Raw genomic sequence first — 17,511 nt, 5'->3', positions numbered from 1 at the left:
TCCTTCAATCCCTGTACTTTTTTTATTGATCTTCTAATTATATGTACTATCAATAATTGAGAATGGTGTTTTAAAGTCTCCTACTACTAATGTAGAACCATCAATTTCTTCCTTCAAATATCTCTGTACATAAAGACCATCTCTGTCCTTTCTAACTGGTTTTGACAGAAGGTCTATTTTATCTGATATTAATTTAGCCATCTCGCGTCTGTTTTCTTTCCTACTTGAATGGTATATTTTCCTCATCCTATCATCCTCAAGCTAGTTGTGTCTTTGAATTTAATGTGAGTCTCTCGCGCAGAGTATATATTAGGGTCATGCTATTTTAATTGATTTTGCCAATCTCTGCCTTTTGACTAGACAGGTTCATCTGTTTACATTTAATGACACTATAATGATATGGGAGTTTTATCTGCCTTTTTTCTCTTTTGCAAGTGATATCAGTGCTTTAACTAATTACTATTTTTTTTTTATTTCTACCCACCCCCCGCCATTGTCTGCTCTTTGTGTCCATTTGCTGTGTGTTCTATGTCTGTTGTATTCTCATTAGGTGACTCTGAGAACCCATCCTGAGACCTTCTGATGTGGGAGAGAGGTGATCATTCCCTTGGGTCACCTCAGCTTCCTAGTTCATTAGTTCATTGCATTTCATATTGTCTCTTCTCTGTGTCTCTTTTTTTTTTGTTGCATCATCTTGCTGCATCAGCTCTCCATGTGGGAGACACCACTCCTGGGCATGCTGCCCTCCTGTATCAGGAGGCACTCGTTGTGTGGGGGGCAACCTTGGGTATCAAACACTGGCCCTCCTATATTGCGGTCACCCCTCGGGCTGAAGTGTGGTTTGCTGGCCTGGCAGGGGAGCAGCCGCGGTAGGCCTAATTCCGCTGCCCCCATAATAGGGTGGTTGGTCGGGCCCACCGCCACCCCTGAAGGAAGCTCGGCATGGGCGCAGAGTGCCCTTGGGTCTCCCCTTCTCGGCAGCCATGCTTCCGCGGCCACCCCTCCTCCCAGATGGCACCACCCGATGCCTTGTGGGGCGGCACCCTTCTTCTTCCTTCTCCCTGCGCAGGCGCAGGGCAGAAAATTCCAGTCTGCCCTTTTCCCCTCCCCCGACAGCAGCAATAGCCAGGCGTGGGCGGAGAAATCCAGCCCGCCCTTTTGCCCTCCCCCGACAGCAGCAACAGCCAGGTGTGGGCAGAAAAATCCAGCCCGCCCTTTTCCCTTCCCCCAACAGCAGCAATAGCCAGGCGTGGGCGGGAAACTCAAGTCTGCCCTCCACCCCAGCAACAGCAGCCACCAATCCCTAAACCCTGCCCCTTCCCCCAGCAACAGCGACAGCCAATCCCTAACCACCACCCCTCCCCCGTCCAGTACCGCCCACTGACCTTTCGCCGGCAACCAATCAGAACAGGGCGTGGCTTCGACCAATCAGCCTTCCCCAGCCCCTATAAAACTGTTGCCTCTCCCTCAGTAAAGTGGACTTGCGTGTTTACCTTGTCTCCACGGTAGTTCTTCTGCCGTGCGCCCTCCAGTCCTGAGAGCCCCCGACAAGGGCCTGGCCTCCCTTGTCCCCAGTTCGTCGCCTGCTTCTCCGGGCGACCCCTTCGTCGCCGGCTTCGCCGGGCGACCCCGTCAGCCGAACCGCGCAACCCCTTGTGAGACCGATCCCTCGTCTGCTGCCGGACCGACCCCTCATCCCAAGTGGGACCGACCCCTCGTCCCAAGCAGGACCGACCCCTCGTCCGCAGCCAGACCCCACCTCTACCGACCGAGCAAGCCGCCGCAGCTGGCGCCCAACGTGGGGCAAGGCAACCCCACCACAGCACAACGTGGGGCAAGGCAACTCCACCACAGCCTCACTCCATAACCTGGCGGCCCCCCCCCTCCTTTCTTCTCACCGTGGGGCTTCTCTCGTGCAACATTGCTGCTACCTGAGCCTTGGCTACCTCATATGATCCACGGCGGTCTGGGAGAATCGCTGGATGGCTTTCTCCTTCCATGTCGGGGGCTTATACCGACCCGCTATGATTAAGAGGAGCCTTGGATTTCTCGGGAGCGCGCGCTTGCACGTCTGAAGTAATCCTACCACAGCCCTACCCCCTCCTCTCTTCTCACCTTGGGACTTCTCTCGTGCAACATTGCTGCTACCTGAGCCTTGGCTACCTCATATGATCCATAGCGGTCTGGGAGAATCGCTGGATGGCTTTCTCCTTCCATGTCGGGGGCTTATACTGACCTGCTATGATTAAGAGGAGCCTTGGATTTCTCGGGAGCACGTGCTTGCACGTCTGAAGTAACCCTACCACAGCCCTACGCCCTCCTCTCTTCTCACCCCTATCTTTTCGCTCTGCATTGCTGCTCCTGAACCTTGGTGACCTCATATGATCCACGGCGGTCTGGGAGAATCGCTGGATGGCTTTCTCCTTCCATGTCGGGGGCTTATACCGACCCGCTATGATTGAGGCACCAATAAAACTCTCAGGAGCGCGTGCCTGAGCACCTCCTCTCCTGCCTTCACCTCTGCCTCCTCCCCTCCGCGCTTGCTCCCCTTTGCCTTGCTCCACTGCTCGTCGTCCCGCCCTCCCCTCGTCGGGGCCTTCTCTTGGCCCGCGACCACCATCGGAGCCCCACCGGCTCCGACCCTTCGTCTCACCGCGCACCTCGGCTCCCATCGCCGCGCTCTCAAGGTAAGGGCCCCTTTTCTTATCGGCTCCAAAAGGCCATTAGCAATGGGTAACATCCTATCTGCTAAGCAAGCCCCACAAGTTCGGACTCTCGCCGGTCTCCTAGACACTCACCGGTGTAAGATCTCTTTCAAACAGTTTCAAGTATATTGGGACCTTCTTCTCCCCTTTAATCTGTGGCTTACCACGTGTCAGCTTTGGGACCCGGACACCTATACTCGCCTTATAAATAGGGTCACTTTTGCTGTGGAGCAGGAAGGTAAAAGATTCCCTCCTGGCTTATTACAGGCAACATGAAGTCCAGAAGAAATCTTGAAGGGTATAATCTATGATATGCTATATAAAAAAGGATTTAAAAGCAGCTATACCAAGAAAGTAAGAATTATGAGTCAACTGTAAATAAATTATATATTTCTGTTAATGTGTTGTAATTGTTCTGTGTTTGTCTGTCTGTTCGTTCAATGTCAACGTATATTGTGATACCTCCGGATGGTAAATATAAATTACTAGAAATCTTTAAAAGAGCTCTATTCAAATGGCCAAAAATTAAATAAGCGCTTATATTAATACTTAAGTTTATTATATTAATACATAAGTTTAAATGTTAATAAGATATCTACAATTAAAAAAATTGTAAGTCTTAATTAACAAAATTAACTGTACGTCTTCATAAAAAGTTGTTCTTGCCTAGATTAAAATGAATAACTTATTTTTCTTCACAGGATAATATGAAGAATGTAAAACTTATATGAATATTAAAAAGGTTAAAAGTTTGTAAAAATGCTAACGGAAATGTAATAAGTTTTGCAAAAAGACGTATTTTGTCCTAAAGTAAGATGGCTAATTTTTCATAAACTCTTGAAATTTAATTTGCATGCGGCAAGTGTAAAAGGTATTGTGATAACTTTACGTAAGGGAATGTGTTCTGTAAAGATAAAATTTATCTTCAATAGCTTACATTAAGGTATTAAATGGCTAATTCCAAAAGGTCATTCTTAAATATATATATATAAAACTGAATTGATGATAATAATAATAAAAGGTAATTTTATAACAGGAAAGATTAACAGCAACCAAGCTCCCCTACCAACTTGCTTTTAGGAAACGGTTTCTAATATTGCATGCTACTAAGTATTTAAAGAAAAGTTATTTTTGAGGAAACAGAAGATGATTTTGTCTTTGCAGCCATTGTCTACTTAGCAACACCCCTCGCTATCGGCCTAGCCACTGTTGCGCCGGACGATTGGAACCTTAAACAAAGACTCCTCCTCACTGTCATCTTCCTATCTATCGTTACTATATTTACTGCCCTCATTCTCCTTCGTTTATAAAGCAGTCTCCTACAAACCACAAAGTTTCTGTCTTAAACATACCATTCTCAACCCTATCCTCTAAATGATCTTCTCACTTCCCCCACAGCCTTTAATACTCTATTTCTTCCTCATAACCTTTGCTTTCTTGATAATATTTTCCGCCATCTGTCTAGCCACTACCACCCCAGAAGATTGTAACCACGGCCCCCCATGCCGCCATCGCTCTCAAGCAGCTCCAGCCCCGCGAAACAGCCCGCAACCTGCTTTCCCCGGCCTGCGGCCTGCTTTCTAGCATCTAATAACGTTTCTGCTTTTAACAGCTCCCCATACTTCTGTGGAGCTTCCTCCTGTCTCGACCTCACTCCTCTTCTCAGCCATCCAAAGCGTCCTTTCTCGTCCCCCGCCCCCCTCCTTTTTTCGCTTGAACCCCTACTGCGTTGCAGATTGGGCCGCCCCATGTCGGCCCGCCCCATTAACATCGGCCTCTCTCGCGCCCATGAAGACTTTGGCCTTCTTATTGTCCTCGCCTACGTCTCCACCACTCCCGACGCTGCCGCCACCACCATCGCTGGTGCCCTGACGCGACTTGTCCTCATCGCTGCGATCCTCCAGACCATCACACAGTCTGCCTCTACCGCTCTTCGCCGCCAAGAAGAGATCAACTACCTGTAACGCGCTGTCATCCTGGACTTTTAACAAGCAGATGGACCTTATAGCCACCGAGATCAACAAGAATTGGACATTGGCCACCCTTGCTTGCAATGGCAAGATACTGCCCCCCAAATTGTACATTTGTATCCCCGTCATACTCACCTCCCTCTTCAGCCCCGCTTCCCTCATTGCTTACTGCCTCTTGGGCCTCGGCTACTTGTTGCTGCTGCCATCCTGGCCCTTATTTGAAAAGAAGGGGGAAATGCGGTCACCCCTCGGGCTGAAGTGTGGTTTGCTGGCCTGGCAGGGGAGCAGCCGCGGTAGGCCTAATTCCGCTGCCCCCATAATAGGGTGGTTGGTCGGGCCCACCGCCACCCCTGAAGGAAGCTCGGCATGGGCGCAGAGTGCCCTCGGGTCTCCTCTTCTCGGCAGCCATGCTTCCGCGGCCACCCCTCCTCCCAGATGGCGCCACCCGATGCCTTGTGGGGCGGCACCCTTCTTCTTCCTTCTCCCTGCGCAGGCGCAGGGCAGAAAATTCCAGTCTGCCCTTTTCCCCTCCCTCGACAGCAGCAACAGCCAGGCGTGGGCGGAGAAATCCAGCCCGCCCTTTTCCCCTCCCCCGACAGCAGCAACAGCCAGGTGTGGGCGGAAAAATCCAGCCCGCCCTTTTCCCTTCCCCCGACAGCAGCAATAGCCAGGCGTGGGTGGGAAACTCAAGTCTGCCCTCCACCCCAGCAACAGCAGCCACCAATCCCTAAACCCTGCCCCTTCCCCCAGCAACAGCGACAGCCAATCCCTAACCACCACCCCTCCCCCGTCCAGTACCGCCCACTGACCTTTCGCCGGCAACCAATCAGAACAGGGCGTGGCTTCGACCAATCAGCCTTCCCCAGCCCCTATAAAACTGTTGCCTCTCCCTCAGTAAAGTGGACTTGCGTGTTTACCTTGTCTCCACGGTAGTTCTTCTGCCGTGCGCCCTCCAGTCCTGAGAGCCCCCGACAAGGGCCTGGCCTCCCTTGTCCCCAGTTCGTCGCCTGCTTCTCCGGGCGACCCCTTCGTCGCTGGCTTCGCCGGGCGACCCCGTCAGCCGAACCGCGCAACCCCTTGTGAGACCGATCCCTCGTCTGCTGCCGGACCGACCCCTCGTCCCAAGTGGGACCGACCCCTCGTCCCAAGCAGGACCGACCCCTCGTCCACAGCCAGACCCCACCTCTACCGACCGAGCAAGCCGCCGCACTATATGGTAAGTGAAAGCTCTATCCATTGAGCCATATCCATCTCCCACTAATTGCTATTATTGATACATATTAATAAAGCATAATTCAATCCAAAATTTACATTCAATGTTACTCAGTCTAATCACAGTTGTTCATTCTTCACTTCATTTGTTTCAGAGCTTTTCATTATTACAGTAATAATAACAACAATAAAAAAGAACCAAACAAAACTCAACTTTCAATCTCTCTCTGTTCCCCTAACATATATAACTGTTATTGTCTCCTTCTTTCTAATACATTTGCATTTATATTTTATAAAAAAATAGACTTACAGATACAATATTACCCACATTTGTATTTTACATGAGCTTTCACTATGTTATATATTCCCATGTTATATTTTTTAGCTTTTCTTCTAGTAATATAAGTGTCCTTAGGCTTTCTCTTTTAACCAGTGCCATACCCATATAATAGCTATGCTAGCCACAACATGATGTGTTTTCACCATTTCCATTCATTTCCAAAAATTTACAAACAACTTTTTAAACAATTCTGCACAGATTAACCATCAGGCTTCCATTCTCTATCCTCTTTCTATTTTCTGGTGACTTATATTCTAATTGTTTTTTCCATGAGTTTACATAATAGGGCAATCACACATAATTTGTCCTTTATAATAGTTGTGTACTTAAAATATATTTTGTTCAGTATTAGCATCAGTATTAGCATCCAGCTTAGTTCTGACTATTTGCGTGGGATATTTTTCTCCAACCTTTCACTTTTAGCCTGGTTGTGTCCTTACTTCTGAGGTGAGTCTCTTGTAGACAATATATAAGTAGCTCATATATTTTAGTACAGGTTATGTGTTTTGATTAGGTATTTCAAGACATTAACATTCAATATTATTAATGTAAAGACATTACTTCACCTGTTTTGTCCTTTGGCTTTCTGTTGTCATATTTTACTATTTTCTTTTCACCCTTTAATTTACCCTTCCTAATAACCATCATTTCAACACTGTTTTCCAAGTCTCTCATAATTGCTTTTTCCTTCCTTTCAGTCTGCAACACTTCCTTTAGTATCACATTAAATCTGGTCCTTTGGTAGTATTCTATCAGTCTTTGTTTTCCTGTGAAGACTTTGAATTCACCATCACTTTTTTTTTGTCTTTCTTTATTTTTTAATGTTACATTAAAAAAATATGAGGTCCCCATATATCCCCCACCCCCATCACCCCACTCCTCCCATAATAACAACCTCCTCCATCGTCATGGGACATTCATTGCACTTGGTGAATACATCTCTGAGCACTGCTGCATCACATGGTCCACATTATAGTTTACACTCTCTCCCAGTCCACCCAGTAGGCCATGGGCAGACACACAATGTCCAGTAACTGTCCCTGCAGTACCACCCAGGACAACTCCAAGTCCTGAAAATGCCCCTACATCACATCTCTTCTTCCCACTCCCTACCCTCAGCAGCTACCATGGCCACTTTCTCCAAATCATTGCTACATTTTCTGTGATTACTAATCACAATAGTTCATGAATAGAATATCAGTAAGTCCACTCTAACCCATACTCTATTCCTCCATCTTGTGGGCCCTGGAATGTTTGTGTCCACTCCAAATCTATATCAAGAGGGATCTTTGATTCCACATGGATGCTGGAGGCAATTCTCCTGCTTTCAGTTGCAGGAATTCTTGGGTCTCTGGTGTGGTGGTTGACCTTCTTGCCATCAGTTTTTTTTCCAAATTCTACTCAATTTATTCATTTTTTTAAAAAGATATTACATTTTAAAAAATGAGGACCTCATTCGCCCCCTCCGCCTCCACCCCACCACTCCCCCCACAATAACACTCTCCCCCATCTTCATGCCACATCCATTACGTCTGGTGAGTACATCTCCGGGCATCGCTGCACCCCATGTCCCATGTTCCACACCATAACCCACACTTTCCACGTTCCATCCAGTGGGCCATGGGAGGACATACAACTTCTGGCAATTGTCCCGGGGGCACCACCCAGGACAACTCCAAGGCCCGAGAATGCCTCCACATCTCATCTCTTCCTCCCCTTCCCCGCACCCAGCAGCCACCATGACCACTTTTTCCACATCAATGCCACATTTTCTCAATTATTAACCACAATAGTTCATGAATAGAATATCATTAAGTCCACTCTGATCCTTACTGTATTCCTCCTTCCTGTGGACCTTGGCTTGGTTGTGTCCATTCCACATCTATGTTGAGGGGGTTTAGATTCCACATGGATACTGGATGCAATCCTCCTGCTTTCAGTTGTAGGCACTCTAGGCTCCATGGTGTGGTGGTTGACATTCTTCAACTCCATGTTAGCTGAGTGGAGTAAGTCCAATAAACCAGAGTGTAGGAGCTGAAGTCTGTTGAGGTCAGGGCCTGGCTTTCATATTTTCAGTCCAGAGATTCAAATCCCCTAGATATATCTTAAGCCCCAGCATCAACTACAATTCCAGTAAAGTAGCATGAAAGGCTTGTGAAAAGAGATCCCATCTGAGTCCAGCTCCATCACACAGAAACACCAGCTCCAAAGAAGGGCCAACTGACATGGCAGTGAACCCCATCTGCCATGACCATAGAACCTGTGGGTCTCTTTAGCCCTCAAAAGGACCAATACCTGGGGTTGTATCTACTTTATCTGTCTCTGAGACTCTGCTCAGGTGTGCATAAGGGCAATCCTTCTGACAACCTCCAGACTCTTTTTTAGAGACTCATAGCCATATAAACTCATTTGTCCTTTCCATTTCCCCCTTACTTTAGGTCAAACAGCATTTTTAACTCCTGTTATTATATGTAAACAGGGATATTCTGCTGGTCCATGTTGAACCTTTAGTTCAAGGTCATTTTCTAGTTGCATCTTCAGCTGGTACTTGGTAGTGATCTCTCGGTGCCAGGGAGGCTCATCCCTGGGTGTCATGTCCCACGCTGGGGGGAAGGCATTGCATTTACATGCTGAGTTTGGCTTCAAGACTTCTTGCCATCATTTTTGAAGGACAAGGACAGCTTTGACAGATATAGAATTCCTGGATGGCAGTTAATCTCTTTCAAAATATAACAATTTCTTCCTGTCTCCATGGTTTCTCATGAAAGGTTGGCACTTATTCTTATAGCTTCCCTTGTGTGTGAGGTTTTACTTTTCTCCTGTTACTTTCAGAATCCTCTTATCTCGTATATTTTTCATTCTGAATTACAGGTGACTCAGTGTTGGTCTATTTGGATTTATTCCTTTTGGGGTGCATTGTCCTCAGATATTGATATTTTATTTTTCATAAGATTTGGGTAGCTTTTGGTCATTATTTCCTCGTGCATTCCTTCTGCCCCTTTTCTATTCTCTTCTCTTTCTGGGATACTCATAATGCATCTTTGTGCATTTCATGTTGTCATTCTATCCCTGAGACCCTGTTCCATTTTTTTCAATTTCTTCTCTCTCTGTTCTCCTGCCTTTTCCATTTCTGATGTTCTGTCTTTGATATCATTAAATCTGTGTTCAAGCATTTCAAATCAGTTCTTATATGCCACTAATTATTTTTTAGGTACTGGGGTCAGAGATTGAACCCAGGACCTCACATGTGGGAAGCTGGAGCTTAACATCAGCTCCCCTCTGCTTGCTTTTCATTTTTCTGTTTGTCGTTTGTTTATTTTGTTTTTAGGGAGGCACTGGGAACCAAAACTGGTATGTCTCACGTGGGAAACTGGGGCTCAACTGCTTGAGCAACACCCACTCCCTTTTATGTATTTTTAATCTCATCCATGGTGTCATTTCCATACAGTCTGTTACTTTTCTCTGCAGACTTTCAAATTGTTTTTTATGCTCACCCAGTGTCTACTTAATAGTGTTTATTTTTTAGTCATATTTTCTGGAAAACTTTAAATTGATTTAGAAGTTTTGTATGATTATTATTGATTAATTGTCTTAAATCCTGTATCTCTTCAGTATATTTGTTTGTTTCCTTTAGTTGGGCCTTCTCTTCCTGTATCCTAGTATGACTTGTAATTTTTTACTGAAGTCTATGCATCAGTTCATATGTTGATGAATTTACTCGATGTTCAATTTCTTTCTCACTTATTATTTTCTTTATCCATCAGAGGATGCCCTATCTATGGCCGCCATAGTCTTACAAAATGCATTTCTTACATAATAAAATTTGAAAGCCAAAATAAGTCCTTGATCCATGAGCTACAAAATGTTTGCTATCAGCAGGCATGAAAACAACATTCATCTCATTGTAGATATATATTAGTGTTCTTGGGTGATGAGATGCATTGTCAATGGTCAGTCATATTTGGAAATGAATCTATTTTCTGAGCAGTAGCTCTCAACAGTGGGCTTAAAATATTTAATCAACAGTGTTGTAAACAGATATGGTATCCCCCAGGATTTATTGTTCCATTTAGAGGGCACAAGCAGAATAGATTTAGCATAATTTTTAATGATCCTAGGATTTTAGGATGGTAAATGGATATTGCTGCATTAGACCCTAATGAGAGAGTGTGCCTGTCTTTTGAAACTCTGAAATCAGGAATTGACTGCTTTGCTCTAGATACCCAGAGGTAAGGCCAGGCATGACACCATTGGTGTTGATGTGGAAATGGTGCCAAGTATCACAGAGCTTCATCATCCAGCACTCCTCCTCCACATCAGACTGGAAGTGGGGAAATGGTGCCAAGTATCACAGAGCTTCATCATCCAGCACTCCTCCTCCACATCAGACTGGAAGTGGGCTGCCTTCCTTTGCCATGGAATGGTGATGTCTACTCAGAACTGAGGAGAATCTGTGTTATCTGGAGCAATATTTAGCAGATGAGCATAAGAAGGCTTCATGAGAGGCAGGTGCTCAGTCTGATGAGTTATCACCAACAGACACAACTCCTAGGAGATTGTTTTGATTTGTTTAATGAAGGTTCCAGGTTTGAAGCTTCTGGCAATAGAAGGAGCTCAAGGGGTAGCAAGAAACTTCAGCACAGCCCACTGACCAGTGTTCCTAGAGTACCCAACACTGATACCAGCCAGGGTTTCCATGGTGACAATAACCTGAGCCACCAGCAGTGGTTCATTTCTCTCAGATCCTCTACAGATATATGGTGTAATACCATCACATTTCCTTCTGCAGATGTACTCTTCATTATGGAAGTCAAGGCTGAAGCCAACTTATTGGGTACCTTCTGCAAAGAACATAGGGCATCCTCCTTCTTCAGCATGACCTCAGCTTCTGAACATTATGAGTTTTCCTTTCAGTTATGATGAAAACCCTGTGGCCACCAGAAGTTCTTAAAGGAGGGAGATATAAGAACATTGGAAATTTTGGGGACATTGGAATTGTCCTGCAAGGCATTGTAATGACTGATACAAGACATTATGTATGTTGTCCCTACAAATTTTTGTGGGACATAGTATAAACTATAATGTAAACTATAGTCCATGGTTAGTAGTTGTATGAGTCAGCCAAAGGGGTGCTGATGCAAAAAACAGAAATCTGTTGGGTTTTATGGAGAATATTTATTTGGGGTAGAAGTTTACAGTTACCAGGCCATAAGTCATAAGTTACTTCCCTCACAAAAATCTGTTGCCATGTGTTGGAGCAAGATGGGTGCTGAAGACTGCAAGGTTCATGCTTCTTGGGTCCCTCTCTTCAAAGAGATTGTTTCTCTCTAACCTCATTTGGTTGCTCTCTCTGTAAGGCCAGCTGTAGACTATCAGGCAAATGGCTCATCTCTTCCCAGGGCCTCTGCCATGTCTAATGAAGCCTTCTATCTTTCCTCAATTATCTGCTTATCTTTGTGTTTATTTTCTGGGTTCCAGGATCAAAATGCTCACCTTCCTTCTCTGCAGTATGGTTTCTCTGTGACTCACTGCCCACCCAGGGGATTACAGGCATGATCCAATCAAAGCCTTCACTGTTATTTAATCAACTAAAATTGAAACATCTAAATCCAATATAATCTCAGATGCCCAGAGGAACAGACCAGTTTACAAACATAATCCAATATCTATTTTTGGAATTCATAAGTATCAAATTGATCCAGTAGCAATACTTGAAAATGTGTTCATAATTGTAATAAATGTACCACACTAATGAAAGATGTTGTTAATGGGGGAAAGTGTATGAGGGGAAGGGTGTGGGATATATGGGAATCCACTATATTTTTGATGTAACATTTATTCAATCTAAAGCTTCTTTAAAAATAAAAAAATTTTAAAAATTTAAAAAATATTTTCTCCCATAAAAATGGTTAACAAATGACAAAATTGAGGCCTAAAGAGTACCTGTGACTTGCCTGTGGTGACACAGCTTATGACCCAGTGCAAAAGTACCTGACTGCATGACATGTATACATGTGACACTGAGCAAATGTCCACAAGCCATGGACTTCCTTGAGTGAACTGGAAAGACTGAGACTTCAGAATGTTGAGGAAAGAACAATTTCTGAGGCAGAGGTGTAATGAAGTGATTACAAAGTTGGAGGGAAGAAAAGTTGAAGAGAACTGGGTTTTGAAAGCCAGTGGTGGTGGCGGACTTGGCCCAGTGGTTAGGACATCCATCTACCACATGGGAGGTCTGTGGTTCAAACCCCAGGCTTCCTTGACCCGTGTGGAGCTGGCCCATGTGCAGTGCTGATATGCACAAGGAGTGCCCTGCCATGCAGGGGTACCACCCACATAGGGAAGCCCCACACACAAGGGGTGCACCCCTTAAGGAGAGCCGCCCAGCATGAAAAAAGTGCAGCCTGCCCAGGAATGATCCCACACACACAGAGAGCTGACACAACAAGATGATGCAACAAAAAGAAACACAGATTCCCAAGCCACTGACAACAACAGAAGCAGACAAAGAAGGCACAGACAACCGGGGTGGGGGGGTAAGGGGAGAGAAATAAATAAATAAATCTTTTTTTAAAAAGCCAGTGGTACCCCCGACCTGAGGTCAGCCACTCCAACTCTCTCAGCTACAGCTCCCTTGTCTGCCTGTGGGGATGATGTCTACATCTCTTCTCTGTCTCTGTGTCTCCTACATTTCTGTCGCTTAGAAGGACAGCATTTGAAGGATAGAATACAAAGTATTAAAGAGAATGAGAACAAGGTATGCCTGAGGATGACCTGATGGTCCAGTCTGGAGTGCACACCGCACTAAGTGCTTCACAGGCATCTTGATGTGCTCCTGTATGCAGGACCAGTCCAGCAGCCAACACTCAATGGCCTGGATGACCACAGAAGAGGCACCATCATCACCTTCATTCAAGCTTCATATTTGGTTAGAATACTTCTCCAGTTTTGCACATGATGAATCTGAGTTAGGTGGATGTGAATATCTTACCCAAGGCCACACTGCTACTGAGTGGTAGAGCTTGACTTTGAACACAGGTGATGGAGTCCCAGAGCCTGGGTTGTTTGTCACTAACCAACACTGCTGAGCTTTGGAGCCAGAATGACTGTACAAATTGTGCTCCCTCTCAGTTACTTCCTCACCACCCAACTTTGGACAAATAAATCACTTTACATCTCTGTGCCTCCTTTTCTGCATCTGTAAGGAAATGTTGGTGCTTTCAGCACCTCACCAACCCCTATACCAGCCCCACACTGGTCCAGCCTCCCAGTCTTGTGTCTTCCAGGTGCACTTGGGTCACCCAGGACACTCCGGTCTCTCCCTAAACACTGCCCTCCACTGCACAAACACAAAATCTGTTTAAGATATATTAAGAATGTATAATTCTCTTTTCTCAATACATGTTTTACAATACATCTCAAAATTCCATACAAGTTTTCATGATATTTTAGTTAGTTCTAGTACTCAAATATCAGTAGCCAGTTATGGTTTGCTAAGTAACTGCCCTCAACTGTAGCAATTTAGGGAAATATATATATACACACACACACACACATATCATTTGGGCCTTCTTTGGGTCAGTAATTTGGGATTTGCTTAGCAGACACACTGATATCAGCTGGGATCACTCTTGTGATAATTTATTTGTCTATATTTTATCTGATAGTTGAATGGCTATTGACTAGGTCAAGGAGGTAACTGGGCAGTGTGTGTCTTAATACCAAGGAGCTTGCCTCTGTTATTCACATGGTGTTGATCACAGGATACCTGAAAAAAATGAAAACTAAATAAATAAATCATTATGTTTCCTGAGGACAATTAACAGATAGTTGAGTATTATGGAGAATTTTATAAAAATATGTTTTAAAATCTCAATAAAATGGACTAAGTTCTAAAAACATGAAACTTCACATTAGAAGAAATAGAAAACATAAATAATCTTAAAGCTATTTTTTAAAAATGAAGCTATAATTAAATTCCCCAATTAAGAAATATCTGGGGTATAGATGATTTCTCTAACATATTTTTAAATGTTTGAAGAGGAATTAATTATATTCTTATATAAAATATTCTGGAATATAGAGATGGTTATACTTTCAAATTATTTAACAGAGCTAGCATAATCCAAGAAGATCTGTACAAGTAAAGAAAATTATAAGTAATTTTACTTATTAGACATTTAACTATGAAATAAAATTAATTAAAAATAATAATTGTTATCAAGCCTTTTTTCCCTGAAGGATGCAAGGTTGGATGTTGTAGAATGAATTATGTACTCCAGGGAAAAATGTTATTCATGTTAATCTGATTCCTGTGAGTATGAACCCATTTTAAATAGGGTCTTTGGAAGGTATCTTGAGTCAAGGTGTGGCCTACTGAACAAGGCAACTTTAATATGAATTTCTGGAGTTCTTCATAAGCAGAATGGAGTTCAGACAAAGAGATAACCATTGGTAGAGCAACATGCTGGAAATCTATGGAAACTGGAAGAAAAAAGAGAAGACATGCATTGTCTTGTGACAAAAAAGCAAAGAGCCCCAGAATCACCTGCATCCAGGCACAGACGACCATAGTCCTTGGGGAAAAAATATATAAATAGAACTGTATTTGGGAAATCTGTGCTGAGAGTCTCATTTCCCTCAAAAGGGAGAGGAGAGTATCCATGGGACCCTTGAAGAACTTGATCCTTTGCCTAATATTAGGGGTAAGGTGGGCTGGAAGAGCAAATGTAAGGTGCATCTATCTTGTGATAGCCTTGAACTTCAAGGATTTACCCAGGCACAATATGAAAAAAAAAGTTGTGAGGCCTGCTTAAGTTTCATCCCAGTCAAAGAAGGGAAAAGACTATTTCCATTGAATGAATTTTGAGGGATTGTGGTAGCCAAAATAATTTGCTTTAGTGATTTTATCAATGTTCTTATTACCAATATATTTTTAATCCAAGTGCTATTAAAAGTATAAAGGGGGATGTGGCTGTGGCTCAATTGATTGGGCTCCCATCTACCATATAGAAGGCCCTAGGTTCACATCCCAGAGCCTCCATGTGAAGGCAAGCTGGCCTATGCCCACAGGGAGCTGATGGCCTGTGGTCATGGAGAGCTGGTGCAGCAAGGTGACAGAACAAAGGGAGACAAGCAGACAGAGAAGAACATACAGCGAATGGACACAGAGAGCAGACAGCAAGCAAGCTGCAAGGGGAAGCAAATTTTTAAAAAATATAAGCAGCCATTCAACATCATTTATCATGTTAAAATATTATGAAGGAACTTGAAGAATGTGATTCACTGACATTCAAGTCAATTGTGACCTCAATATTTGAGGGGTTTTCATTTTTCCTTGAGATTCCAAAGATAAGAACATGTACTGATACACTGAAGCTTGTTGGGGACTTAATTTGGCTTGCTGTAAGGAACAACTTTCAAAGGTAAGAAAAGTCTGATGAAAAGTGACTGCCTGGGAGATAATAGGCTTCTCACCCAAGAGACTTTAAATAGGAGCTGTGAAGCCACCATGGATCTTGGTGCAGAGTAGGTCTGTGAATTAGGTAAAGACCTCAGATGTTGCTTCTAAATTTAATATAGTGCCCAAAATCTTCTAGACTTTCCTTCCTATTCTCTTCTCTTTTTTTTTAATATTTATTTTTTTAATTACATTAAAAAATATATATGAGGTCCCATTCAACCCCACCGCCCCCGCCCCCCACTCCCCCCACAGCAACACTCTCTCCCATCATCGTGATACATCCATTGCACCTGGTAAGTTCATCTCTGAGCATCACTGCACCCCATAGTCAATGGTCCACATCATAGCCCAGACTCTCTCACGTTCCATCCAGTGGGCCCTGGGGGGATCTACAGTGTCCCGTAATTGTCCGTGAAGCACTATCCAGGACAACTCCACGTCCCGAAAATGCCTCCACATCTCATCTCTTCCTCCCGTTCCCCACACCCAGCAGCCCCCATGGCTACCGTTCCCACACCCATTCCACATTTTCTCTGTGGACATTGGATTGGTTGTGTCCATTGCACACCTATGTCAAGTGAGGGCTTAGATTCCACATGGGTACTGGATGCACTCTTCCCGCTTCTAGTTGTAGACACTTTAGGCTCCATGTTGTGGTGGTTGACCTTCTTCAACTCCATGTTAGCTGAGTGGAGTAAGTCCAATAAGTCAAAGTGTAGGAGCTGAAGTCTGTTGAGGCTTTGGGCCTGGGTGTCATATTATCAGTCCAGAGATTCAAATCCCCTACATATATCTTAAACCCAGCACCATCTACAATTCCAATAAAGTAGCATGCAAGTCTTGTGAAAAGAGATCCCCTCTGAGTCCATTTCCATCAGGCAGAGACACCAGCTCCAAAGAAGGGCCATCTGTCATGGCAGTGAACCCCTTCTGCCATGACCATAGAACCCGTGGGTCTCTTTATCCCTCAAAAGAACCAATACCTGGGGTTGTATCTACCTTATCTGTCTCTTAGACTCTGTTCAGTTGTACATAGGGCTATTCCTTCTGACAACCTCCAGACTCTTTTTTAGAGACTCACAGCCTTATAATCTCATTTCTCCTTTCCATTTCCCCCTTACATTAGGTTCTTAAGACCACTGGGCTGCATATAAAGATAGTGGCTACTAGAGGTTCTGAGGGGAGGATTAGGGAAGAATAAGTGGAATAAAGGGCATTTTTAGGGCATTGGAATTGCTCAGCATGATATTGCAATAATATATGCAGGTTGTTATACATTTTGTAAAACTCTACAAACTGTACAGTGCAAAGGGTAAACCATGATTAGTCACAATGCTTTCACATTTGTTCAATTGTAGCAACTGTACCACAGAAATGTGCGATGTTATTAATAAGAAAAATTGTGAAAAGGGGTATATGGAATCACCTATATTTTCATGGTAGGAAATCAAGAAAAAATTTCCATTTACAATAGCAACTAAAAGAATCAAATACCTAGGAAAAATTTAACTAAAGATGTAAACAATTTACACAGAAAACTATAGAACATTGTTAAAGGAAATTAAAGATTTAAATAAATGGAAGAATATTCCCTGTACATGGATGGGAAAACTAAATGTCATTAAGACATCTATCCTACCCAAATTGATCTACAGATTTAATGCTATCCCAAAAAATATAAACACAGCATTTTTACTGAATTGGAAAAACTAACTGTAAAATTTATTTGGAAGGGCAAGAGACCCCGAATAGCCAAATACATATTGAAAAAGGAAAATGAAATTGGAGGAATCACACTACCTGACTTAAAATATGCTAGAA

General features: G+C 43.8%; 1 protein-coding gene across 3 annotated transcripts in view; it reads right to left on the bottom strand.

Moving 5' to 3' along the window:
• Positions 1–9,520: 9,520 nt before the first annotated feature.
• The window catches only part of LOC101443274 (zinc finger protein 596-like), a 119,364-nt gene continuing 111,373 nt past the window's right edge, over positions 9,521–17,511 (bottom strand). For all 3 annotated transcript variants that reach the window (XR_009183908.1, XR_009183907.1, XR_009183909.1), the window contains one exon: positions 9,521–13,995. The gene's annotated coding sequence lies outside the window, so the exon portion shown is untranslated. The remainder of the gene's footprint in view (positions 13,996–17,511) is intronic.

Source organism: Dasypus novemcinctus, chromosome 28, assembly GCF_030445035.2.
Source record: "Dasypus novemcinctus isolate mDasNov1 chromosome 28, mDasNov1.1.hap2, whole genome shotgun sequence".
NCBI classification, from domain to species: Eukaryota; Metazoa; Chordata; class Mammalia; order Cingulata; family Dasypodidae; genus Dasypus; species Dasypus novemcinctus.
The sequence above is the reverse complement of the archived record's forward strand: the minus strand, read 5'-3'. Positions and strand labels throughout refer to the sequence as shown.